This window comes from Schistocerca piceifrons, chromosome 7, assembly GCF_021461385.2.
Source record: "Schistocerca piceifrons isolate TAMUIC-IGC-003096 chromosome 7, iqSchPice1.1, whole genome shotgun sequence".
Taxonomy (NCBI): domain Eukaryota; kingdom Metazoa; phylum Arthropoda; class Insecta; order Orthoptera; family Acrididae; genus Schistocerca; species Schistocerca piceifrons.
This window is the reverse complement of record NC_060144.1, coordinates 279,477,642-279,505,403: the sequence shown is the minus strand read 5'-3', so window position 1 is coordinate 279,505,403 and position 27,762 is coordinate 279,477,642. Positions and strand designations below refer to the sequence as shown.

Genomic DNA, 27,762 nt, shown 5'->3' with positions numbered 1-27,762 from the left:
GTCAGTATCATCGTGGCATTGCCTTTGTCAGCAGCTAGAACGACAGTGTCCTCATCCTCACGTAGGGCCTTAAGAGCCTTCCATTCAGCAGACGTTATGTTGTTCTTGGGCATTCTGAATGGAAGGCTAACGGCGGTAACCTGGGTAATAGAACTGATCAACAGCCTATCTTCCACTACGTACAGCACTTGTCGATACAATAAAAGCAGTGGATATTCGATACACCACATAAACTAATTACATGATACGGAGAAATTCGAAACTGTAATTTCGCATTCCGTATAGTTTTAATAACACCAGTAAAAACATTTGTGCACTTATGCGCAAAATACTTGTTCAAACATGAATTAACATAAATAAAACAAATTTTATTAATTTTCAAAAAAGTTAGTTATTTGTTGTATATTGGATTTATTTAGAAATTTACTTGTCCAGTTTTCAAATGTTCAAATGTGTGTGAAATCTTATGGGACTTAACTGCTAAGGTCATCAGTCCCTAAGCTTACACACTACTTAATCTAAATTATTCTAAGGACAAACACACACACCCATGCCCGAGGGATGGCTCGAAACTCCGCCGGTTCAAAAATGGTTTAAATGGTTCTGAGCACTATGGGACTTAACTTCTGAGGTCATCAGTCCCCTAGAACTTAGAACTACTTAAGCTTAACTAACCTAAGGACATCACACACACCCATGCCCGAAGCAGGATTCGAACCTGCGACAGTAGCGGTAGCGCGGTTCCAGACTGTAGCACCTAGATCTGCTCGGTCACCCCGGCCGGTGAACCTCCGCCGGGACCAGCCGCATAGTCCATGACTGGAGCGCCCTTGACCGCTCGGCTAATCCCGCGCGGCTGTCCAATTCTAATTCGATCTGAAGAAGTAGATATTAATACTGTCAATTATAAATAAAAAAAAAACAAGCTTTAAAGGAAACATTATAGGTAAGAAACTTATCTGTTATGTAAAAGCATTTTTTTATACAGGTATTATCTTTTATCTTCTTGGTGACCTTCTAGCGAGATGATGCTGTTGTATGAAGTTGACAGGAAGTGAAAGGTGTAAGTTTATTTAATAAAATTGCAGCCAAATAGCCATATACAGTTACTCTGCTTAACATTTTACATTTGAATTTTACATTTTTGCATATTCACTTATCGATTTCCCTCCTTTACTGCACATTTCTATGTGATATCGTTCACAGGCTTCGTTACACAGTTCACATACACATGTTGTGATTGGGTCGTGATAAGTTTTGCTTTTGCAGGGTAGATGTTGAAAGCCGTGAATAAAAAGTCTAGTTCCGACATGTCGCTGTTCGAAGTTTGGTGCTGTCCATGAGCAGTTCGTCATTGCTTCGGTGCCATAGAACTCCTGCCATATTTTTTCTCGTTTGTCCTCCATGATCTTCAGTTGCTTTCTGGAAGTCCTGGTGTGTGGCATCATATATCGAAGTATGATGTCTTCAATTAGGAATGTCTCTCTCGCTAGCGGGTACACTAGTCTAGATTTTGCTGTCTTTGAGAGACCTAGTGCTCTTTTTAGATAGGTCGATTTTACCTTTCCTAGTGTTTCTAGATTTTTTTATGGCAGGTGGTCCCATATAACCTCCATCCCACAGGCCAGGATTGGCAAGATTGTTGTTTTGAATAATTTCATGGCTGTTTCTAGAGGTGTAAGTTGACCTACGTTTGACGCATTTGTTGTGTTCTGACTGTAGTTGTTTATTTGACGGTAATCATTTGGACCGTATGGAATGAACATGTCAACAGTGAATGCAAACAGTGGCTACTTTTTTACCTGTGTTACAACTGAACGAACCCAGTATCCTTCTGCGTTCCATTAGCAATATTTAGTACCTCAAGACTGCTTTACCGACAATGTGAAGAAAACGTATTCTACGTCAAAAAACAAGATAACTTAAAATAATTACTTTGAATTTTCCCATGGCATTTGATAAACCTCTGTTGATAAACCTCTGTTCTTCTACTACTTAACAACTTGAGGAAAGTCAACCCGAACCATCTCATGTTGAAGAACGTGATTATGAGAGATATTCTGAGTATTTTATATTTCGTTTATTTTGTGGTGGCTGTCGTAAATAAAGAAAGATAGAAAACGATGAGCTAGGCAGTCACGATAATCCTTTCGAAAACACTTAGGTGCATGGTTTTCATTCTCGTGTTATTGCCATTCAGCCGCTACTGCGTGACCGATGTTTCAATTTCACTCCAGCCCCCTGCCTCCTCTTCTCCACCGACTGACCGCGACTCCTCCTGCCACGCTAATTAATTCGTACCTGTAGATGTAAAAAGTTGTAACACTTCTATAGTCGTGTGTCTGCTGTATCCATCTACTTTGAAATAATTCTAAAAATAACAGTAAGTTGTATTTTAAATTTTTTCTATCGCACTTTGCACTTATACATCAACAGACGCAATTTTCATTTCTTAGTCTGATTTGCTTTTACGGAAATCTGTGTAATCTAGTAACATACCATCGAGAAGTATTATGGAAAGCACTAAACAAGAATTTAAAAAAAAAAACCAACCATCCTTTATTCTCAAATTTGGAAATGTGCTTCTGAATATAATCCAGCCAATAACTTACAGTCTTGTTCTATAAAATATTCAGGAATGGGCACAGTGAGCCAAGTTACATACATGAAATGCAAAGTGATTTAGAACAAGTCATGCAAATAGACAGCTAGCACTTATTGCACAGGTGTACAATCTTTGATCTTTTATTAGGATGACAAATTGACATTTTTTTCTCGTATTTAACTTCAATTTTACCGTGCTTTGTTCGATTTCAGATGCTGCTAGTTGAAGTTTAAGTTCTGTGCCAATCTATGTCTGGTGTTGTATGGAAGATCTTCGGTTATACCATTTCTCATTCACATACGGTTCACACAATAGCTTTGCGAGGCCTCTCAAAAACAGAATATTTTCAACCTCTCTCTCCTTTCATGTCACTGGTGGGTGATATACGCATGTAGTGCACTCATATCGAAGGACCTATATAAAACAGTCAACGGCGAGTGGTGAGTTCTGGGACTCTTAAAACTACAGAACACATTTGGTCGGCAGAATCAACACCGCCTTTCGCGCAGTTATAATTAAGTTTGTAATTCATCTCATCTACAGCGTTATTGTGATAGGTGGAAGACACGTATCAGGCCTGGTGGTGTGCAAAATCGCTTGACTGGAAAATAATAGATCGCAGGATAGAACCCGCACGGGCCTTGGATTTTTCAGTTTGCATTTTAACTCAGCGTTCATCTCTCAACGATGTGAGGAATTGCCAGAAACGACACGTGGGTTCGGATTCCACGTTCAGCTGTAGGTCCCCCTTCCCCGGTTGACAACTGGGTTAGTTTAGGGAGACGCAAGTCGACGAAGTGGCATACAGTAGAAAGACTTGCGACCGGCCTGTAATACACACAACATTATTATTAATTCATTTTGAACATGTTCACTGTCAGTCAATTAGGAGTTCGAGTCATGATTACTGTTTATCACAAACTCTTCTTCATTGTCTGAAAACACATTTCCTGATTTGTGGTTCGAAGATGATTTCGCGCAGGCGTTTGATAGCTGTATAGTTCATCGTTCTGCCGTTGTTCTAATACGCCATACCGGTTTCTAGGGATACTATGTAGGTCTGCCGTTAAAGGCACTTGAAATAATGTTGTTGTGTCGCGCCGACTTTTGTCGACATTGTTTTATTACCATCTACATTTGTGATTCTGATGAGTAGAAAACTATGTCTCACCGCATTTGTGCCAGTGTAACAACTATATTCATAATGTTTTACAAGAAAATACATGAGACTAAAAAAATTCTGTCTTCCCCACCCCGCTTGTTTTCAGTACCACCAGCCCATAAGTGCTGATATCCTTGATGTTTTATAAGGTAATACTAGTCAATAATGCAACTCGCGAAAGAAGTCCATCCATGATAAAGAAACTTATTCTAAGCTCATACTTTATCTTTGTTTTATTAAGAACGCTGCAGGGTACGAGAACTTTCCGAAGCATCAACATAGGAGCCCTGAAAATCCTCAGCCGTTACATCAAGAGCCTTTACACGCAGTGGAGCACTAGTGTGGTACGGAATTAGTGCAACATAAATAATTCGACCGATCTGCTTCCACCGAATCGCTGGTTCTCCGGCAGTAACGGAGACATCGCTTGCATAGTTTGTATTTTTTGTTAGCTAATGTTCATTGAATCATAATACATCTGTGACTGGAATTCGTCGTTTATTCATTATTTCCGTCATTGTTGCATATATTTTTAATATTTTATTATTAATGTTATTTTATTAATAATATTATTTATGCGCATCTGTGTCGGGAAAACCTGATAACTATTAAATAAACTGAGATGCTAGTCTTTTATGCCAACACAGTGTCGCAACTGCACAAAGCAAATTCATTTCAAGGAAAATCCTAAACCTGGTAAACGGCAAGCGATTTTCTGAGATGTCAAACGATGCTGCACGAAGTGCTGCGCTTAGATATGATTGATTACGTAGAGAGCCTGTAACGGCAAAATTTATTACCCGAGCAGTTGGATACGCCTCGTAACCAATCTGGGAACAAAGTGTCCAAGAAGCCTGAAACATGCGACTTTCTTGAGCAGTACATCAGCGAGCTATAAATTTTCGATGGGAGAATTATGAACGACCGAAGGTAGCTAGCATTCCATTACCATGTATCCAGAGTTAATACAGAAGGTAGTAGTCCATTCAGAATAGACTGAAATATGTCTCAGTTAAACTCCCCTTTATTAACGCAAGCTGTCTGAACCAACTTAATTGTATAGAACTCGTAATGTTTCCAAACGGTCCATAAAACACAACCTCATATCTCAGTAGAAAAGAAACATTATAAAATGAAGGAAACTACTTAAGGCAGTTTCTATGCGTGTTCCTTCATGTGGTTCTAAAATCAGTCACTAGAGGGAAACACCGACAGTAAAACATCAAGTGTTCCTAAGCACATTATCCTCGATCTGCAACTCTCTCCCATATCATAAAATAAGCCAGTTGTCCCTTTTGACAAACCGGCCGGAGTGGCCGTACGTTTCTAGGCGCTACAGCCTGGAACCGAGCGACCGCTACGGTTGTGTGATGTCCTTTGGTTAATTAGTTTTAAGTAGTTCTAAGTTCTAGGCGACTGATGACCTCAGAAGTTAAGTCGCATAGTGCTCAGAGCCATTTGAACGAGCCTTTTGACAAGATCAGCAAGAACTACTCTTTTGAGTACCAGTTTGCTACATTAATTTATGATATCCAGCAATGAGTAGATGCGAGCGAACAGGTAAATTGTCCACGTGTTTTACTGCAAAGCGAACGTTCAGCAGAACGGACAGTAACGTTGGGATTTGCCTCAAGGAAGCATCACGGGATCTGCAATGCTCTCAACACAGACAAACGACTTATGAGATAACATCAGCAGCAGCATCCTATTATCCGTTCAAAATTCTATTGTCTATAGAGAAATGTGTGTGGCACGATCATGAGGAAGTGCAGAAAATCTTGAACTAAATATTACCTTCGTTTAATGAGTGACTGCTCCCGTCAAATGCGGCTACAAGTTAGGTAATGCCAGTAACATAAGTAAGTCGATAATATCCTATTGCAAGATTGGTAGGAACATCTCGAGGGCGTTTAAGTATCTAGGGGTAACAGTGGGTAGCTGTATGAAATGTGGCAACGTCAAAATAAGGACAGGAGAATGAGAGAAGTTAATTTGTTGGAAGGATAGTAGGAAAGTGGAGAGGATGAATAAAAAATCGACATGGGAGAGCATGTGCCCATTTTTCCCAGCGTTCGAAATCCTTATGAAGTCGGCATGACAAGGATGGAACGGGTTCAGAGATGCGCTCGGGAATCTTAAACGGGAATATCTGGAGCAAGGTGTTGGAATTGCCACAAAAGTCGTTTTGATACGTTCAGTGAACTTGTATTCCAGGAAACCTTTTCTACTATTTTGCTGCCTACATAGTATATCTCACGTGCGCATCATGAGAATAAGATATAGGAGATTCACAATACGTGACTGGAATAGGACAGAAGTTGACTATCATTAGTGTGAAGTACTCTCTCTCAGGTTCAGTAGAGTTGTTTCTGCATTATATATATCGTCCAGTCACTCAAATATAACCACCATATATTTTCAAAGCCAACATGCAATAATCACTCACTGAGGGGAGTTAGCAGCAGTAGCAGTGGAGGGTATATAAAGCGTGTCGGGGTGGGATGCGGACAACACCGCTGTCGTTGCCGGAATGCGCAACGGAGCCATTTATCTGACATACAAAAGGGCATGATCATTGGCTTTCGGGACAAGGCTGGAAGCATTATGGAAACGTCTAAGTTTGTAAACTATTCGTGTGCCACTGTATTTAAAATATTCCATGCATGACAAAATGACGCTATCCAAACCCGGCGTCGAGACAACTGTGATGCACCACGAACCATAGATGATGTGGGCTAACGACTGCTGCGGTGATGCGTATGGGCGAATAGACGTGCAATTGTTGACCGACTGACCACCCAGATGAACCAAGGGCCCACAAAGAGTGTTTCCCGACGACCGTTCAACGGATGATGGTACGTACAGACCATCGCAGCAGGCACCTGGGTCATGCAGCCATGCTGACTCGCATTCGGCAGCGAGGAAGACTGGAAATTACACGTAAGTACCGTAATTGGACATCCACTGAGTGGCGGCAGATCACTTTTCTGTTGAATCACATGTTAAGCTCCATAGGACAAATCGGCCCCGTCGTGTATGCGCACGGCACATTTGCAGACAAACACTCTGTAGTAATCGCCGGATGAGTCCAGGCCGGAGGAGAGGCCGTTATGGTTTGTATAATGAATTGGCCATTCCCTAAGTCATATCGACATTCTGGAACACACATTAGGTCAACGTAAGTTGAGTATCATGACCACCCCTACATGCAGTTAGTTTCTCCTCAGCACGATGGCATTTACGTACAGGATAATGCAATGTATCCACAGCTCACAGTGAATGTGCACGGTTCTGAGAGCACGAGGATGACTTTACCGTATTACGCTGCCCACCAAACTTCGCAGCATTAAACACCATCGAGAATTCGCGGGATCAACTGCATCGGGCAGTAGGCGACTGAGAAACCTGGCGCAGCTTTCTCACATGTCGGAAAAAAAACCATTCATTTTACGTTTGACAACAACAAGCTATAAATCAAGAGAACCACGGCACTGGAGTCGGCATGTTGCCACGTCCTTGTGGGTACCACCGGAACCGCACTGGCTTTCTTCCTGCACGTCTCGCAACGGCCTGCGCTGCAGAAGTAGGTTATTCAGGCTACTGAAAGGTGGCCACATTAATGTGACTTGACAGTGTAAGTACTCTACTGGCCATTAAAATTGCTACACCACGAAGATAACGTGCTACAAACCCGAAATTTTACCGACAGGAAGAAGATGCTGTGATATGCAAAGGATTAGCTTTCCAGAGCATTCACCCAATTTGCTGACATGAGGAAAGTTTCCAACCAATTTCTTATACACAAACAGCAGTTGACCGCCGTTGCATGGTGAAACGTTATTGTGATGCCTCGTGTATGGTGGAGAAATGCGTGCCATCACGTTTCCGACTTCGATAAAGGTCGGATTGTAGCCTATCGCGATTGCGGTTTATCGTATCGCAACTTTGCTGCTCGCGTTGGTCGAGATCCAATGACTGTTAGCAGAATATGGAATCGGTGGGTTCAGGAGGGAAATACGGAACGCCGTGCTGGATCCCAACGGCATCGTATCAGTAGCATTCGAGATGACAGGCATCTTACCCGCTTGGCTGTAACGGATCGTGCAGCCACGTCTCGATCCCTGAGTCAACAGATGGGGACGTTTGCAAGACAACAACCATCTGCACGAACAGTTCGACGACGTTGGCAGCATGGACCATCAGCTCGGAGACCATGGCTGCGGTTACCCTTGACGCTGCATCACAGACAGGAGCGCCTGCGATGGTGTACTCAACGACAAACCTGGGTGCACGAATGGCAAAATGTCATTTTTTCTGATGAATCCGGGTTCTGTTTACAGAATCATGATGGTTGCATCCGTGTTTGGCGACATCGCGGTGAACGGACATTGGAAGCGTGTATTCGTCATCGCCATACTGACGCATCACCCGGCGTGATGGTGTGGGGTGCCATTGGTTACACGTCTCGGTCACCTCTTGTTCGCATTGACGGCACTTTGAACAGTGGACGTTACATTTCAGATGTGTTACGGTCCCTGGCTCTACCCTTCATTCGATCCCTGCGAAATCATACATATCAGCAGTTTAATGCACGACCGCATGTTATATGTCCTGTACGGACCTTTCTGGATACAGAAAATTTTCGACTGCCGCCCTGGCCAGCACATTCTCCAGATGTCTCACCAACTGAAAACGTCTGGTCAATGGTGGCCGAGGAACTGGCTCGTCACAATATGCCAGTCACTACTCTTGATGAACTGTGGTATCGAGTTGAAGCTGCATGGGCAGCTGTACCTGTACACGCCATTCAAGCTCTTTTTGACTCAATGCGGAGGAGTATCAAGGCCGTTATTACAGCCAGAGGTGATTGTTCTGGGTACTGATTTCTCAGGATCTATGCACCCAAATTGCGTGAAAATGTAATATCTCGGTTCTAGTATAATATATTTCTCCAATGAATACCCGTTTATCATCTGCATTTCTTCTTGGTGTAGCAATTTTAAGGGCCAGTAGTGCAGATGTCCGTGATAACGTCTCTAACATGTATGCCTATGATTATATGGCAGATTGAAGCACGCGACAAAGGTTGCACTTTGCCTCTCAAGACCTTAGGAACCTTATCTACCTGCCGAATGCAGCGCGAGATCTAATCAGTTATTTACAATAAGTAGAAGCCTATCACAGCGTCAACTTTGCAGTAGTCTACATCTAGCGGTTGACGTAGCTCCACTTCCACATGTCATAAGTATTAATTAACTTAAAGGATAAAAACGATAATGCAAAATTAAAAGAGGATCTTAATTCCCTGTCGCACTCAGAAAAACGCGTGCACAAATTCCAAGAAACACCAAAGCTACCAATGCCGTCTCCAGAAAGGAACACCAAAATTGCAGGATATGTTGAGTATGTCTGTCTTCCTAAGCATGGTATCATAGCATATTTTCAATTTTTTTTTTTTTTTTGCGATACCATATTCCTAGTTTTGACCGACTGACGTAAATTCAAATCATAATTAGAAATTAAAATTACATTTCCAAAATGGAATTTACAGCTTTGATCACAACGTGTATTTCAGAGATGGGGATAAGTGAAAAGGTACGGTTTGCGGCATATTTTTCACAAACACACACACACACACACACACACACCACTTTTCGTTTTACAACCCCACATTTTTTTGTTCGGACTTTGTGGAGGAGACACTGTGAGTTCATATCACAGCAGCAACTCCAGTCGTTAATGAGAACATTCTGGGCCGGACATGGGAGGAACGAGAATATCGGTTATACCTGTGTGCTGCGCGCTACAGTGGCGCCACAGCTACTGAAACAGTAGAATCCCTACTGCAAACCGCACCTTCCTTTCTATCCCCAATTTCAGAAATATACACTCATCGTTATTGTTAGTATTTTTAAACAAAAAGCTATATTACCACCCATTCGGATACAGAATATCCTCGTGCCTCTACTGGTTTCATCCCGGTACTTCGCTTGTCCATAACGGTCTATGGCGTAACTAAAGAGACGTGATACCATAGGTGTGGCCGTGCGGTTAAAGGCGCTTCAGTCCGGAACCGCGTGACCGCTACGGTCGCAGGTTCAAATCCTGCCTCTGGCATGGATGTGTGTGATGTCCTTAGGTTAGTTAGGTTTAAGTAGGTCTAAGTTCTAGGGGACTGATGACCACAGCAGTTAAGTCCCATAGTGCTCAGAGCCATTTGAACATGATACCAAACAAAGGAAACACCACGAGCAAAACGAGTCAATCTCAGCTATGTTTGGTGAAAGCAAAAGAAACACCCATGGCACATGACAGTGCGAGCAAAAATTACAAAATAAATTTCAACTGTTAGTGATAAATTATAGCGAAAAGAAATAATATCTCTAGGTGTAGCGCACTGTCAATTTACATACATCGTCTCTCGACTGTTTCACTAGCTTTTACATAAATACTGCAACCCGAGACAGCCAGTAACGCTACATTTACCAGTAGAAGACAGGCTCTGTAAAATTTAATTTAGGATTTGTGGTTCAAAAAAATGGTTCAAATGGCTCTGAGCACTATGGGACTTAACATCAATGGTCATCAGTCCCCTGGAACTTAGAACTACTTAAACCTAACTAACCTAAGGACGCCACACAACACCCTGTCATCATGAGGCAGAGAAAATCCCTGACACCGCCGGGAATCGAACCCAGGAACTCGTGCGCGGGAAGCGAGAACGCTACCGCACGACCACGAGCTGCGGACATAGGATATGTCTTCATGTGTTTCAGTACAACATTTACTAGACAAAACATTTGAAGAATGGCAAAGATTTCACACATGGACGAAGTAAAGAAAGTTTAGGTTTTATTTCACGTTCAAAAAGAAAAAAAGTGTTGCTCAGTAGAATGGAAACCGGGGTTAAAATAAACGGTACACATATTTACGTGAAATTAAACACGTGATAGTAAAGAAAATTAACGTTTAATTTCAAGTTCCAAAAGAAAAAATGTGTTGCTGAGGACAATAGAAGCCTAGGGTAAAATAAACAATTCACGTATTTACGTCAAATGGAACCGTGAAAGTTCTTTCTGTGCTGATGTGTAACTCAAATGCAGAAAATCACTAACAGATACTTTTTTAAACAGCATCTACCGACATGAAATGAGAAATATTCGTAATTTTATTGTTCCTTTGCGCACAGGTACACACTGCGGAAACTAGAAGCATCATTTCTAAAATAAATTTGCCAATTATTTACAAGTTCGCATACGTAATCTCCCGCTTTCAAAACAGCCGACGAAGGCCTCCACAAAACACAGCGGCTAGTAGAACAGCACGGTACCACAGGCAGTGCTAAACAAAGTGCATTTTGTTTACGAATCAGTCCCAACGTTTCATTGTTGTTCCAGTTCTGAGTGACTGTGATTTACGATCAGCTTAGCTGCGAGTGTTGTTTGAAAGGTTAGAAAGTCTACTATTCATATATTCTACGGATTGCGGTTAAAAGTGGTGTCCGTGTCGAATGCAAGCGGAGATTCAGAAAGGGAGCGTCGATTAAAAGACAAGCACGTCAATTTATATGCAGATAATCTAATAACGATATACCTTTAACACTTGTCCGTATCAGTTACCAAGTAAACAAATGCCATGCGGGAATTTTTCATTGTATTAAGCAGTTTTGTTTACAAGCAGTACAAGCTTTTATAGTACTGGTTTCGGCTGCATAACTTTCTCGGGGACCAATGTTTTATTGGAACGAGTGGACAAAATGCTGTGTAGGCTGGTTGCAGCGAGTCTGGATAGTGTACTACGTCTTCATGAAAAATTTGTTTAGTGTGTGACTAAGATGATCCGTGGTGCATACACATGACGAGGGACTACAAGATTTAATTTTTTGTTACCAACAAACGTCTTACTTCTCCTCATGCTGGTTCTGTGAAACGTTTTGTGCCGCTAATATATAGATTTTTCAAGTTAAAAAAAAAAAAACCTGTAGATCAACAAAAGTAATTGAATGCTTTTACATTTCAAGATGCGGTTGTTATCACTCATCAGTTCGGGTAATGTCCTTTGTAAGCAAAGAACAAGGAAATATGAAATTGTAGACTGGTTGAAGGCGAATTACATAGGCTTTGTTCAGAATGTGCGTTACGATGAACTTATAGAATATATGAAAATGTAGAAACTACAGATTAGGCGATGTGAAGCCGACTTGTCACCACAGAATCACTACTACGAACTTACAGGACTTTCGTCGTACTATGGCCACCTTACTGACGTTGCAATAGTTACATCCCAGATAAGAGCGGAATTTGTGGGAAATAAAACTTTTGCGTTGCGATACACTTTAACTGGTGGACGATTTCGTCACGAGTATCGGTACGGGTGGGGACGAACATCGTGAATCGTTTACAGAACGAGATAAATAGGTAGAACAGAGAAGAAGGCTCAAGAAAACATCACCAAATACAGCGGTGGTTTCGAATCAAGAGTGTAGCAGCGGTGAAGCTAGCGATGCCGCTATAGCCGTAGCAGTACAATATCAGTCAAAGTTCTATGATTTCTGTATTTCTGTTCTCCAGCAAGATTATTGAAGCTAACGTCTCAACGTCTCACTTGTATCTTACACATGATACTTCATCATTTTTCATTATTCTGTGAATATCGGAAAACCCTCTTCCCACCTTTGTCTCTCCCTGTGTGTGTTTTTGTGTGTGTGTGTGTGTGTGTGTGTGTGTGTGTGTGTAAACGTGGGATCATTTCTGATATATCTCAGAGTTCTTTCCTTAAAGAACACAAGTCCCTGTATGACATCTCCGGGTTTTCAAAGACCACGCTGTTCTAAAGTCCTGCAACGAAGATAGCGATAAGTGCTAGTCGGAGAAGAGAACGCTTTAAGATTGGTTCAATTTTTTTTTCCAATGCTGTAACATGGTTACCCTAGCTATCAATAAGTAGACATTTGTTCTCGACTAATTTCTCGCCGCTCCATCTAGTAGATCTTACAGTTTTCTGGCTTTATTTTCATACAACCTACAAACGTTGTGTAATCAACGTCGTGCAAAGTGCCTGTCAAGTTTATCTCCTATCACCACGCTAGCTATTTCTAGAGTACAATTTAAGACAGAAGCTACTGAAGGAAATTTTACACTTGAAAACCTATCCTACTGTCGAAACTGGAATCGTGGTGATTGGAAATTAAACTTACTTGCAGTGGCAAAAATTGTATCCTTCAGAAAGTAACATGTTCAATATTGCAATATACACAATTAATGCACAGCGGGGAATATGTAACTAACCAATAGGAACTCGATTCGACAATACGTGTTTTAACTTTTACTGACGGAAAATACAATAACAATTACAGTTCAGAAGGCGAGAGGTAACGGAGTTGCAGGCCACGTGCCCCTGATCCAATATCTATCGCTATATTCTGAGCGTCTCCTTTACGTCATGCAGTGAAGGATTAAGGTGATGTTAATGGATTTCCATCCGTTGTTTGTAGCGTTAAGCCTAGCGGTTGATCCTCAGGAAAGAGCAGATTACCTGCGCGAATTGGGTTTCACTCAGCGCCTGTAGCGCCTTCACCGGCAGCAACACGAACCCTGCACTATAAAGGTCCCCACCGTCAGGTCTCAAAAGCTGTACCTGAGACAGTCGAGCTCCAAGATAACGATGACGTAATACCCAGTATTGTTTTCCCAATGCATCTTTTCTGTCTGTGGCTGAAATAGAATTAAAAACTTGCTTTTCGCTTAACTAATGCTTACCATCAGGGTTTCCTTTTTAGCTACCTCAGTCAGTATAAAAGGATACCAGATGCGATCACTTCGTTGTCCGCCTGTCTATCTGTCCGTCTCTTAAGATCCTTTTTTCTCAGAGGCGGGTTTACGTATGAAGCTCAAATTTACATCACGTACAGAGCTCTATGATCTCTTGGCGTTGTAGCAAATTTAGGCTCCTAAGTTAATGCACTCAAAAGATACAGTCATGATCTCAGATATTTTGATATTCCCAAACTGAATCATCAACACCGATAGGGTACTTCACGTTCACCATGAATCATGAAATTTGACACGTAGCAAGGTTTCACAGTATAAGCAGAGCAAAGAATCAGAAAACTGTCAATGATTAAATATATCACATAATAAAAACTTTTAGTTGTGTGAATTGTTATCCGACTGTCTGTCACGTTGTCTGTTAAAACCTTTTTTCTCAGTAATTGCTAGTCATGCCGGCATCAATTTAGATAGCAGGTGAGAATCGTCCAGATCCTCGGTTCCTGGGATGGGTAAACCACCACTATAAGAAATTAAGTTTGTTCGGAACCCTACGTGCGCACTTATGCTGATTTTTTTTTTATCATTACTTGACAAATTTAAAGCTGACTAGGCATCCTCAGATTCAAGCTCTATTTAAGCACTTAAATTCTGATATAACTTCGGAATGACAGTTTCAGTGAACCGTTATCGCCATTGTTTCCTGCCCCTCTGTAATACTAGATCGATTAGCCTGATCCATTTCACCATATGCTGTACTCTTGTATCAGGCCCTTTATAAAACAAACATGCCTAATAAATTTGGTTCCCCTAAAAAACTTGCGAATTTCACTCACAGAGGAACCGGCCATTCTTAGTCCTTGCGGACGTCGCCTCTTCGGCGTATTACTGGCAGATCCGCAGAGCGGTAGGCTTCTCAGCAGAGGAGGTGTGGAGGAGGGTAGGAGGGAGGTATAATCCTCGGTCCGAGGTCGGATCCAATCCCGTCCCCTCGTCGCATTGTGGCGAAGTTCTAAGACTCGCCAGCAACCGCCCTTGCATCCGCTCAAAGGAGCTCATAGTCCGACAGTAACCAGGTTCCAAGGTGCATCGACTTTAGGGTACGCTTAATAGCACTTGCTGATGGTACAGGCGTTCATCAGACTATAATGAATGCTAAGACGCTTTTGTGAAAGTCCTGAAGGAGATAATGAACATCTATTCTAAAGAGCCTTCTGATTATAACAGTGCTGCGTACGACACTTCCATTAATGCTGTTGCAAAGAATATATTGAATTCATGTGCTCTGAACATGTCTCTGCAATAGTGCCAGACTGTCGTAAGGGAACTCGTCGGCAATATGCAAACTTAGCACCACAAGTGTACAGTCAACTTCTGTCAACGAGATGTAACTATAAGGATGTACACAACCAGAAAATTGCTATGAACTACGCATTTTTTACTGGGCATGATCCTAATGTAGCTGCTGTGGGCTTATCTTCCTTTGACGAACCCATTTTGTTACAGGGGGCCTATAGTCTGACGGTGATCACAAAATACGATAAAACTTCTATTTTTTTAAGACACAAATTATTTACATGGGTTGAATTAGGCCATGAACCCACCAAAATAAAGAGTAAACCATTGATGTGTGGATTTGAAATAAGAGATTTATCCGTTTTTATAATTTCTTTTGAAATAAAATCAATCACTGACAGTGTAAATTAAATCTTCACAATTTTTCTTTTAAAAATTTTTAAGATTTTTTGATCAGCCATGGTTACGAACTTGAAATACTTCACATGTCTGATAAGACAGATGATGGAATTAAAAAACATGTTACATTATTAGCACTAGTTAGCCTATGTCGCTTAAGTGTTCCGTAATGATTGCTGTTTGAAATATATCATTTCAATTACAAACGAGTTGAGGACAACGTGGTCTCTTAAATCACCTCCGTACCTAAAATCTAGTTTACCGAGCATCTTTAAACGTTCACGAGTGCTCAATATCAGCAAAGCAGACTCCATCATTTCCCTTTTACTTTCGTCTAACATTTACTACAGATGGCCATGCGCTAAATGTATTCTTCATGACATAATTTAAATCCTCATTACGACGGAGCCACTAACATAAAGTAACTGGCATTCTCATTAGAATCATCAAATCGGAAAGGAGTGTGTACGAAAAAAAAATTGAGTAACAACACATACGAGGATGGCAAACGGCTACTGGGACTTATCAGGTCTTACTGTTATTGGAAATAGAGAATGACTGAAGGTGAAAACTTGTACAGCTTTGTAAATTGTGTAAATGTGAGAGTTTCGTATCACAGTACTTCTGCAAAGATGAGGCATGTTTCTCCTGAAAACCACACATGGTTCTTTAACTATACTTCACATAACATATATGCTATAGTGACAGATCTGAAATTCACTGGTACATAAAATACCGAAAATTAACTTACTGTCAGCCTCAGAGCATTAAAATTGGAATTATGTAAACTTCGCTGCATTCAGCACTGCATCCGACCCTGCGGATGGTCTTGGTGTACGTCTTGCTGCCACTGTCGCGCCATTCATCAGTGCGGAGAGCTGAGCACATACGTATGTCGGCGGATGACGGCTTTGCCCATCGCTCCTTGTTAGGCCCTCGACAGCTGGGCGGGGTCGTATATACAATGGAGCTGCCTACACATCCTGACTCCTTTCAGTCCCACATGGAAACTCACCAGCGTGTCCTCCAAGAGCTAGAATTAAGATTCAGTGAAATATCACGAGAAAACTGGACTGAAGTTTCCTTACGAGAAGACACAATATACGGAAGAACACATCGCGTTAAAATTTCCCGAGGGAAGAAAAAATTGTAAATTAAGATTAAATAGTTAAAGCGCCAGAACGAAAAAGAGAAAGTAACTAAGAAAGACTTGTGAACATTCAAAGGGCGTACACACCACTTATAACAGTTACAACAACACAAATCTCTATCGTAAAAGACGAAACTACGACATTCTACTCGTAACACACTTGTTACGGATATAAATACTTTTTGTATCTGAAACTTATAAAGAGTGATAGATTTAAAATCAATAACTTCGAAAATAAAATGGAGAGTTCTGAGAAAAATCACTGAGCCAAGATTCTAAAACGGAAATCTTAAAAGGAAAACCAAAGTAAATCTTTTGAGTTACAAAACAAGTCGTAGCCGTATGATTATAATTTTGTGGTCACTAAAATGGAAACAATAATGGCCTCACGAATAAAACGTGATCGTAGCTCTATCGATGAAGAAACGGAACAGCCACATAAAAGACACACTATAAAAACTAAAGGAAAAAGGAATACAAAGCGAAATTATACAATGTGGGACATAAATCAGAGTCATAATCAAAAATTTCAAAAGTTATGAGAAGCCACCTCTACGAGATGTAGGATGCGCAAAAATGAGAAACGTAGCAAATAGATAATGGGATTTCAGTGGGAAAAGAAGAAAATTAGTGCTACCTACTCTCTACAGAGCCCTTCAGTTAAGCACAAAGAACTAGAACATTAATGACGGCGACTCATGTATAATAAAAAACGTTGTAGAGCGTATTCCAGGAACAGTAGTAGTTCAAAGTAGAGGTTGAGTCCGAATAAAACAGTATATCTCCATACGTTTTCATTACATTTGTGTGTATACAGCACCAAATGTCTGAGGCTCTAGGCATTTATTTCCGATGCGTTCAAAATCTATAAGAAGTTTTAGTCACAATGATCCATCTAGCCACTACCGCCACTGTACAACAAAACCAGGTCCCACTCTAAATGAAGCACATACGCCTTCCTATACCACTTACGTCCTTTCGTTTAATTTCTATACGTGAAGTAAGCTGGCAGCTTATGTTTTGTCGCTCGACATTTGATCGTAGGCTCCGTTGTATTCGCTGGCTGTTAAGGAAGTGTAGGCGAACATTTATTGGTTATAAGATCTTTAAATGCATCCACGTGAATTTGTACAATGGTAAAAGGTAACAAAAGGAATAAAGTGCACACCGTCCGTAAAAAATAAATTTAGAAAATTTGTTTGAATTTTCGGAGTCACATTATTATATCTAATACTTTCGTCTATTCTCCATTAGCAAATTTCATTGATGTTCTTCGTGTTAAATCTATTGTAACACTTAAAACCTTCGGACACTGGCCTACTCTTAAACGAACTCTCCTACGTGTGGGTAATTACCAAAAACATGATGCAGAGATTAAGTGAATGTAAACGTAATCACGGCGAATGCCGAGCTGACTCCATTAAAAAAAGTTGTGGACCATGGGTGTCCGCAAACAGTTTTCGGGATGGAGAGGGGAGGAGGCAGATAGGCCAGACTGAAATTGTTATTTTTTTATATAAATGAGTATGTCACCTTCGAGTCAGTTTCTAGGGGCGGGCGGGCATTATCCCCTTATCGTCCACCTCCCGATCGCCCCCACTTGCAATCATCTATGACATGGACGATGTCTCTTTCTATCTTTGTATCACAAGGACTTTAAAAACGTCTTCGAAAGGACGATTAGCTCGAAATTTTGCGCATTCCTTCCACATACGTTTTATCAATTCTTCATACATTTTTCCTTCAGCAAAATCCTGCATGCGTAAGATACGTAATGCGTCTTATTTTTTCGGTGTTCAGAAGATTATACAAGTAATAGATGGGGAAACGCGTTTCCCAGAAAATTTGTTTCTGTAATGTGAACACATTAGATACTTCAGTCTTAAAACCCGAACAATGGGGTTCTGAAGAATCAACCTATTTTAAATTCCACACCGCTTTTGTTCTCAATGAAAATATTGGGGAGGTCCCGCACATAAATTTTTTCTTGCATATTGTCATACAATGAATTCTCGTAGGAGTGTATTAATCGTGAGCTGTTCGTAAAACCAAATATTGTACAGTCCTACTATAAATGAGTCATTCGTTTCCAAAGTCTCATTTTTTTTGCAAAATATTACGTGTACAATTATAAATGACGCACGAGCGCCTGAACAGAACCGTAAACTCGCGAAGTTTGTATTTGGCACCTTACCTATATTTTATGAATGTCCCTCTGGTCACACGGCACACGTCCAAGCGTTAGTCAAGGTCGTCCCACACTGGATGCAGCACCATCCTCTCAAAAATTATTACACCATCAGTGGTGCGTTCTCAAAGCTGCTTCAGTGTTCTCGGTAGCGGGGATACATAAATATATACCACGAAATGAAAAAGTCACAAACGTTAGATTAGGCAACTGGGAGGCCAAGGGAACAGAGCCACATCATGTTAACCACTAATCCCTACACAGAGATGCGGAAGCTCGTCATTTATGTAGCAACTAGCATCGATGTTCCAAAGAGGGGCTTGAATGTCAGTTTGGAGGCGAAAGGTTCATCCTGAAGTGCTTCCGGCATTGTGATGCAAAACGGAAGACGCCGACCGTAATCTTCCGTTCTTAACTCATCAGCACATGTGTGGGGTAATAAATATCCAGCTGTAGCTTTGGTACGTCGGTGGATAGATTCAACAACTATGAAACATCTTTCAACCAACAGTCCTTCCTTGTAACAATCTGAAAGGTCCCCAGTTTCACGCATTGTCTTCTTGAGAATTTTCTAGTGCCCATATGAAAAATAAAGTATCCACTCTAGACAATGAACTTTATAAACATATTGCAGGTCTGAACGTGATAATAACATGGAATCCTATGCAGAACATTGAGAAAAGGAATATAAGACAAATAATGAGTCTCAGAGCCAAAAGTGACCACGTTTCAGAGAGAGAGACCATAGCATAAAGACTTTGCAAGAGGTAGACAGTGATAATGTAGAGCATGTGGCTGCAATGCGTCATGCAGGCAACAGAGGAAAGGAAAATATCTGCAGCACCAAGAAACACTCATTCGCACGTATTAGACCTTCTACGAGGTCCTTCACTAGAGTGGAAGAGCCAAGATCGAAGAAACATGATCTTCTGGATGATGTCATACGCGTCCTCGTAAAAAAGGATGAGGAAACCAACACCAACTGCTAGACTTGCTGCAGGTTAATGTATACGGAACAGTAATTTTCAGTTTATGAAAAATGTTTTGGATATGATTCTGAGTGGATGTAAAAGACAAACCCTGCAGAATACATAATCTTCGTGAGACTTCATTATTGTCGTTATGAGAAGTGAGTGTTTACATGTTAAAAATCATTAAATAAGATTTTAAAATACTCTGATGTAGCGTTCTGTACACATTCATTCTAACTTAAAATGTAACCGCCGTTGCAAAATCTTTCGCGCACTTTTTTTTTTTTAAATGCACCGGAAACTTCCCTCATTCTCTGCACCGTTGCATCAGGCAAACTTGGTCGACTGTTAGTTTTCTGTTTACGGAGACCACCTGCGACCCAAAATAGTCGACTCTAACACACAGTGCACTACTTATATGCGGTTCTATTCCATAATTCCTTCCAAAAATGGTTTTACTCTTGTAACAGATAGGCATCCCACATATTCCAACACTCAAAAACACTTTTCTTCCTTTGTCACCATTTTGTCGAACACGAACTGGCGAACAAGTTGCAAATTCGGTTGGTTTGTGGTGCTATTCATGCATCAGTCATATTTGTGCAAGTAATACGTTGGAATATGTAGAACTTGGCAAACGAATGAATCGTTTATATTAGCTCTTAACGTAAGCACACCTGCTCATGAAATGTATTTGCAGAAAATCAGCTAAACTGATGTATCAGCTGCATCTGGCTTCTCAAGTACTTTTAATTTAGGGAGTAACGGCTTGTTTGAAGTAATATAAAATCCTGTCGCGAAGAGGGCTGTGTACAAAATAATGAAGGTCTCCTGTGTCATAACACCGCCTCATCGTGACTTTATTCCAGCATCGAAGCTGTAAATGAACGTTTTCCTTTACGGAACGGTGTAATTCGACATATTTAAACAAGTAATTAAACTTCATCCCATGACGGTGTGACAAATTGATGGTGTGAACTGAAGATACCCTATACTACGTTCATCGTAAGAAAAAAACCGATGTAAACAAACACAAACGGGATGATTGATCAGCAGACGCAGCACGCGTATGTTGGTGTTATTTCAATCTTCCATGAAGGTCCTGCTGATGGATTATGTTTCTTACCACAGTGTTGCAGTAAATGAAACTTCAAGAAATTCTAATAACTGGCATTCACATTTTTCTTAATCATACATTAGCTATGTATTTTTTATTTCCCAATTCATGTACAGCTGCAGTCTCTGTACATTTCTGTATGTCGTGCTGTTAATACGTAGTGTGAAAATGGCCGACGGACTACCTGCTCCGTATTGACAGCATCGAACACAGTTAAAAAGAGGCGAGAAACAGCTTGTTTTCAAAGTTATCCACAAATTTACAGAAAAAAATCGTCTCTGACGTTTTTCTTACTGAAGCTACCAAGTCTCCCATTGGTATTCAGTTTCTTCGTTCAATTTGGAACACCTACATGATTTAAATAAAAATATCATCAGATATGTGCTAAGCAACAAATATAAAATCAATTTTTATGAAAAATACACGCCTTCGTGTTTGTAATTACGTATTGTACGCAAAATTCCAGTTTTTGCTGCAAATATAAATTTTTTGTTAGCGATATTTTACAACAGACTGTCTATAAATCTCGTTTAAATTAAGAAAACATAAAAAATAAAATATTTCGTAGAAAAACGGAAAATCAAATTTACTTACTAGACGCATGTCCATTGTTCTATACCACAGATTATCAGAGTGATAACCGTCGTAGAATCATGGAAAAAAATAATTTCCGTGATATTGAGCACACCAGAAAAATGTTGTATTCTTACAGATCCACCGCACCACTGCAATACGAACCCAACAGAGCTGATTTGTATCAATGATAAGGGCTTTGTCATGAAAAATAACAAGATTTCAGCTGCTAGAAGAATTAAGGTACGTATCTTAGTCACACGTCATTTCCGAAAGCTGGCGGGATACAGAATGGCACGTCATAAGAGGAGTAGAAAATGTGGCACTTGGATGGCTTCATGGATTATCTTGCTGATCGAATCGATGTTTACGTAGCAGATGACTGTTCCGGTACTGAAATATATTTATCGGATTTGAATGTCTAGGGAATTCAGAGACTGGCAGACGACTGGCTGTAAGTAATACCTTCAGTGGTTTCGCTATTTAACTATATGATGAAAGCTTGACAATACACTTTACAGTCACACATAGCTCTCGTAGAAAAACTGTGTTTAGGGCTGTTATAAGTTTTTTAAATTATGATAGTATGTTAGCTAAGAACGAGAGGGTGTATTGCTTTCCGTCTGTTTGCGTAAGATGCATGTCGTGTTGTTGTTCTGCCGAATTTTATTTCGTTCTCTTTAAAAATTAAATAGCATTCGAGACTAAGTTGTTTCTGAGCTCGTCTCGTTTTACGTCTTAACCGCAACTGCTCACATCCCTGCAGGTTAGTCTGGCCAACTGGCTGACCAGTGTTGTCAAAGTTCAATGCGCCGGTAAATCTGGTGTCCCGTATTATTGCTCAGTCGATGTGTGCGTAACATACAGGATACAACGTATCCCTGTTATCGTACTTGACTGCTCTCGAGACAGCTTCACTTCCGGTCCACGTGAAACGAAATCCAATGAGATTCCAAGTAAAGCGGAAAAATACATGGTCTACTGTAGCATCACATTTATTCTTATTATGAATGCACTATAGACAAGAGGACTAACTTCACAAATAAAGCAACAAGAAGGAAATGAAGAAAAAGCTAAAATATCCAAAATAATAAATCACGTTCAACTTTACATTAATTATCGGTTCTGCAATTTTCTCTGAAATCAGGGTACATAAATTCGTATGCATAACATTCTTTGCAACTGTTCCATAGTACCGTTCTCTAAAATACACAAAGTACAGCCCATCGCTCTGTTATTGGTTACCTTGCCAAATAGATACGAGCTAATTATATGTTTTGTATTTAGAGGTTAACTAAATGTACTTCAGAAGCAAAATTCATGTGCATTTTTCTCATGAGTTTCGAAAGAAAGGGATATAACAGTCAAATTTCTTAATCTTCAGAAGTAGTAAGGAGAAAACAATATCAGTGCTTTTTAACTTGGATTACCGTTGAGCACGCGCTATATTTTTCTGGAGCTCCTTAAATGTGCTATTTTATGATCTTGTTAACTTAAAAAAATGCGTGCTTGCAGGAACAACAAGTTTGCAAATCTTAAGGAATTCACCTATAAATTTGGAAACCCGGGAGATGTTTGTCTTTGGTCGGGTAGTACGTTTGCTTAAAGTTGGTATGATTTAAGTCTTGCCACCCTTTGTCTCGCGTTGACAGCTGTAAGTTGCTGTGACTAGTGTGTAACCAGTTAAGTTCACTGTAATGCCAGTGTCTTACGAAGCTGATCGAAGAATAAGCTTAACTGTTTTTAGTAACATACTTACTATATATGTAACAAGGTATACCCCTCTTATTCTGCCTTTATGATTATTTCCCAACCGAGTGGAACCTTTATACCTCATCATCATCATCATCACATACTACAGGCATCAGCGTTTCGATGGAGCCATCGTTGTATGTGCAATTTGGTCGTATTTCCTGCAGTTCATTTCACTCCTACCATTTCGTAGCATGGTGTTCTGGACTCTTCTCTTGATTTTTTCTCCAGCATGTTTCCTTCCAAGATGTTTTTTTCCCTTTATGAAGCTGTTATTTCGAATTAATTTATTTAGTTTTTCTTCCCTGCATCACGTTAATCTACGTATTTTCTCTTCAATTTCTGCATTCATCTCAGAAACTTCTTATTTTTAAATCTGTTCTTATTACGCGAAAGTAATATAACAGGTATTATGAGTGTAATATTAAGTGTATAGATTAGAAATAATTTCTAAAACAATGAAGAAATAACAATGTAATAAGCACAAGGATTAGCAACAAAATTGCAGTTCGTGAGTTATGTGAAATACTGAGATGTATTCGATAAAAATTAGGACGCTTTAAGAGGTGAGTGTCACTGAAAAGTCTGAGAGAGAAAGAAATAAAGAAAAGAAAAATTGTTCTGTCCGATATATATTCTTTTGAATGCACGAGAATGTTATGCAGAACTCCAACAACCACCAAGGGAGCACGCGCGGAAGAAACGACTCGTGCATCGTTGAAAGACGCATTTTAAGGATCTGTTGTCTGTTTGATACAGGAAGTGCGTCTTACTTTCCCCAGCTAAAGCATAGCGCAAATTAATACTACTATTGATTTGTGCCCATACACAGTCAGTCAGTTTCAGGGAGAGCCATTTTCTCTTAGAATACGAATGCTGTGTGTGATAAGATACCCTACCCCACTCTCTATAGAGCTCTCTATGACCTGTGTGTTCATTGTGTAGTTCTGAAACATTGTAACAAAAAAATAAATGAAATATACACATCTAGATGTCGTACATCTCATTGATTACACGTTATTTATAAACGTACAGTAAGGAAGTCATTGTTTTATATTCCATTTTTATACAATTAGTTTATGTTGAATACTACCCATTCTCTAAACTACACTGCTGGCCACCGTAAATGCAACACCAAGAAAGACAAGAGGTAGCACAACAAGATTTATTTTGTAGATAACATGTTGACCAAGTATCAAATGATTACGTTTACATACGTCTGTGACATGTGGTTCCTGCCAGAATCAGTAGCCAGAGTAGCCGCCATTGTTGGAGATCACCGCTGCCACACGTCTCGGCATTGAGTCAAAGAGACGTTGGATGTGTTCCTGGGGTACAGCAGCCCAAGCAGCTTCCACACGTTGCCAAAGATCATCTGGTGTGGCAGCTGGGGATGTAATCTGGGTCACTCGTTGAGCAACCATGGACCACATGTTTTCTATCGGTGAAAGATCCGGAGAGCGAGCCGGCCAGGGAAGCAATTCAATCTGGTTTGGACAATGCGTGCCACGTGTGGTCGCGCATTATCCTGTTGAAATATGGCTGTGGCCGAGCCCTGAACGTAAGGAAGGACAACTGGCTCCAGCACCTCGGATATGTAGCACCGGCTATTTAAAGTACCGGCATTGCGTACTAGAGGCGTGCGAGAGTAATATCCAATACCGCCCCATACCATAATAAACGGTGCAAGACCAGTGTGGCGGTGCATAATGCAGCTGTCCAGCATCCTCTCACCGCGGTGTCTCCACACTCGAATCCGACCATCGTGGTGCTGCAGACAGAAGCGTGCCTCGTCAGTAAAGACAACGTCATTCCATTCTGCCGCCCACATCCGTCTGTCATCACACCATTGGCGACGGAGACGTCTGTGGTTCTGCGTCAATGGTAGATGAAGCAATGGACGTCTTGCGGACAGACCACTCTGCTGTAAACGGCGTCGAATGGTACGCGCAGACACTGGATGATGCGTTACAGACGCAATGTGCTGTGCTATGGTTCGGGATGTCACTGAGCGATCCGTCACTGCCATGCGCACAATTTGCCTATCAGTACGTGCAGTGGTGCACCGAGGTGAATGCGATCGACCACGTCGATCCTTCGTACCCTCCTGCATCCAACGGTCACATATCCGCATTACAGTTGTTTGGTTTCGTCCAACACGACTAGCGATTTCTCTGTATGATAATCCACAATCTCGGTAAGCCACTATCCTTCCTCTGTCGAACTCGGATACTTGATCAAAAGATGTTCGCTGTTGTCTACGAGGCATAACTGATCGTTTTGTGAAACAATCACAAGGTAAACACACGTGCCGAACGTACACTCGTCGAAATCGCCAAGCCTTAAATGGCGCTATGAGGTGGCGCCACAGGCGCGCGTGATGTGCGTCTGGGCTGAAATTCTAATCAGTTGCATATCTCATCGCTGCAAACCCTTGGTGTAAAATTCACTTGAATCGGATGCTTCCTTCAGGGTGTTGCATTTACGGTGGCCAGCAGTGTATAATGAACCTCTAGTGTGTTTACTATAAGTGTATCGAATTATGTTTTAACTGGTAATGTCTACGCTGGAAAACAGCCTCAAAACTGTAGATACCACTATGAAATGTATGATGACCTGTAATATACAACTTAACTCGGGATCCAATGTTTTCATGGATAACGATCTTAAGTAACAGAGTGAAGTGATTTTCCATAACGCGCTTAAACAATAAATTTTAGTTCGTAAATTCTTTTGTAGCCTTGTATATCTGTCGGTATACTAAGCTTACAGTTTTATGGAAACAAACACTGTTCGTTCTGAGGGATAATGTAAAGCTTTCTATTAAGAAAATCATTACCTGTCAAGGTCAATGTAATACAATTAGAGGTAACCACATTTGTTCTTATTACAAAATTTCCTTATCAGTCCATTACAGCCGGCCTCTGTGACTGAGCGGTTCTAGGCGCTTCAGTCCGGAACCGCACGGCTGCTACGGTCGCAGGTTCGAATCCTGCCTCGGGCATGGACGTGTGTGACGTCCTTAGGTTAGTTAGGTTTAAGTAGTTCTAAGTTCTAGGGGACTGATGACCTCAGGTGTTACGTCCCATAGTGCTCAGAGCCTTTTGAACCATTTTGTCCAATACAACTGCAATGAAGCCAAATTAATTGTGCTTGATTTGTAAAGCTGTTACGATTATAGTGTAAGAATCCAAAGGTGTTTGAAACACAACTGTAACGGGTCGTTAACTACTGTAAAAGTAAAATAATGGTCCTTATGAACAATAATATTATCATGATAAAAAGTATGTGTATTTGACACATCCACTTCCTACTTATCATCGGTTTCATTGGAAATGAATTAGGATTACAGCATTGCAGAGGGTGTCGCGAGAACTTTAAGCCTGTTTGCAACAGGTACGGCAGCTTAGATGCTGCCCATTTCTTGTATGAGAAAAGAATGAATAACCCGAGATCTCTTTTTATGTTCTGGGCTGCACAAATCTCTGTATAATAAATTGTGATGCAGCGACATTGGGAAAAGCTTCGTAAACGCCATTGCCATTGAAAGAGTTCGTTAGGAGGTTTATACCACAAGCTGGTGTATTCGTATTTTTGTCAAATATTCTTCATTCATTTTTCCTCATTTATGTAGGCCAGCAGACAATAAAATTATACATTTTACGCATTTATTTCCCATATTTTATATCAAAATGTTCACTCATTACACAATAAATATAACGCGACAGAAGTTCGGAGATTTGAACACTGTACTACAAGTCCAAATAACCTTACAAATGTGTATTTCACTGTCTTATGCTCTCACAGAGCCTGCAAAATCATCATACATTAAGCCTGCACCTCTTTAGTGTTTGGCGACATTTATTTTGTGAAACTGAACGTTAAAATACTATTGGGTGAGGTGATGCTCAGGGACACTTTACAGTGTGGCTGAAGAGGGACACGAATATTGACGCAATGAAACAGACGAAGATAAGTATCGTAATAATGAACATAATACAGAGGATGTGATTGAAAAAGGAACTCTGCTAAAGTTCAGCCATATGATCATATCACCATCTTCTCTCTCTGGAATTAAAATAATTATATATTTCCTTAAAAATATAAGCTCATATGGATCTGATGGAGTCCAACAGAATACTAAAGACTCGTTACCACGTAATGAGCCTTGTTTTACGTGAAGTATTCCACAGCGGCTATCTCGCGGAAACCCCTCGTCGTTATCTGGTCCACCTGAAATCTCCAAATCCTTTACTCGCTACGCAAATCATTCGGCACAACTGTGTTCTATGCTGTTTGATGAGTCTGGATGGTAGGTCCAACAATTCAGTAAGTCAAATTTTATTAATGCTAAGATAATCTTTCGACGAATTATGTTGTTGTTGTGGTCTTCAGTCCTGAGACTGGTTTGATGCAGCTCTCCATGCTACTCTAACCTGTGCAAGCTTCTTCATCTCCCAGTACCTACTGGAACCTACATCCTTCTGAATCTGCTTAGTGTATTCATCTCTTGGTCTCCCTCTACGCTATTTACCCTCTACGCTGCCCTCCAATACTAAATTGGTGATCCCTTGATGCCTCAGAACATGTCCTACCAACCGATCCCTTCTTCTGGTCAAGTTGTGCCACAAACGTCTCTTCTCCCCAATCCTATTCAATACTTCCTCATCAGTTATGTGATCTACCCATCTAATCTTCAGCATTCTTCTGTAGCACCACATTTCAAAAGCTTCTATTCTCTTCTTGTCCAAACTATTTATCGTCCATGTTTCACTTCCATAC

General features: G+C 40.7%; 1 protein-coding gene across 1 annotated transcript in view; it reads left to right on the top strand.

The window, feature by feature from the left end:
• LOC124805632 (head-specific guanylate cyclase-like) overlaps window positions 1-27,762 on the top strand; it is a 498,299-nt gene that overhangs the window by 99,369 nt on the left and 371,168 nt on the right. The gene's annotated exons all lie outside the window — the stretch shown is intronic.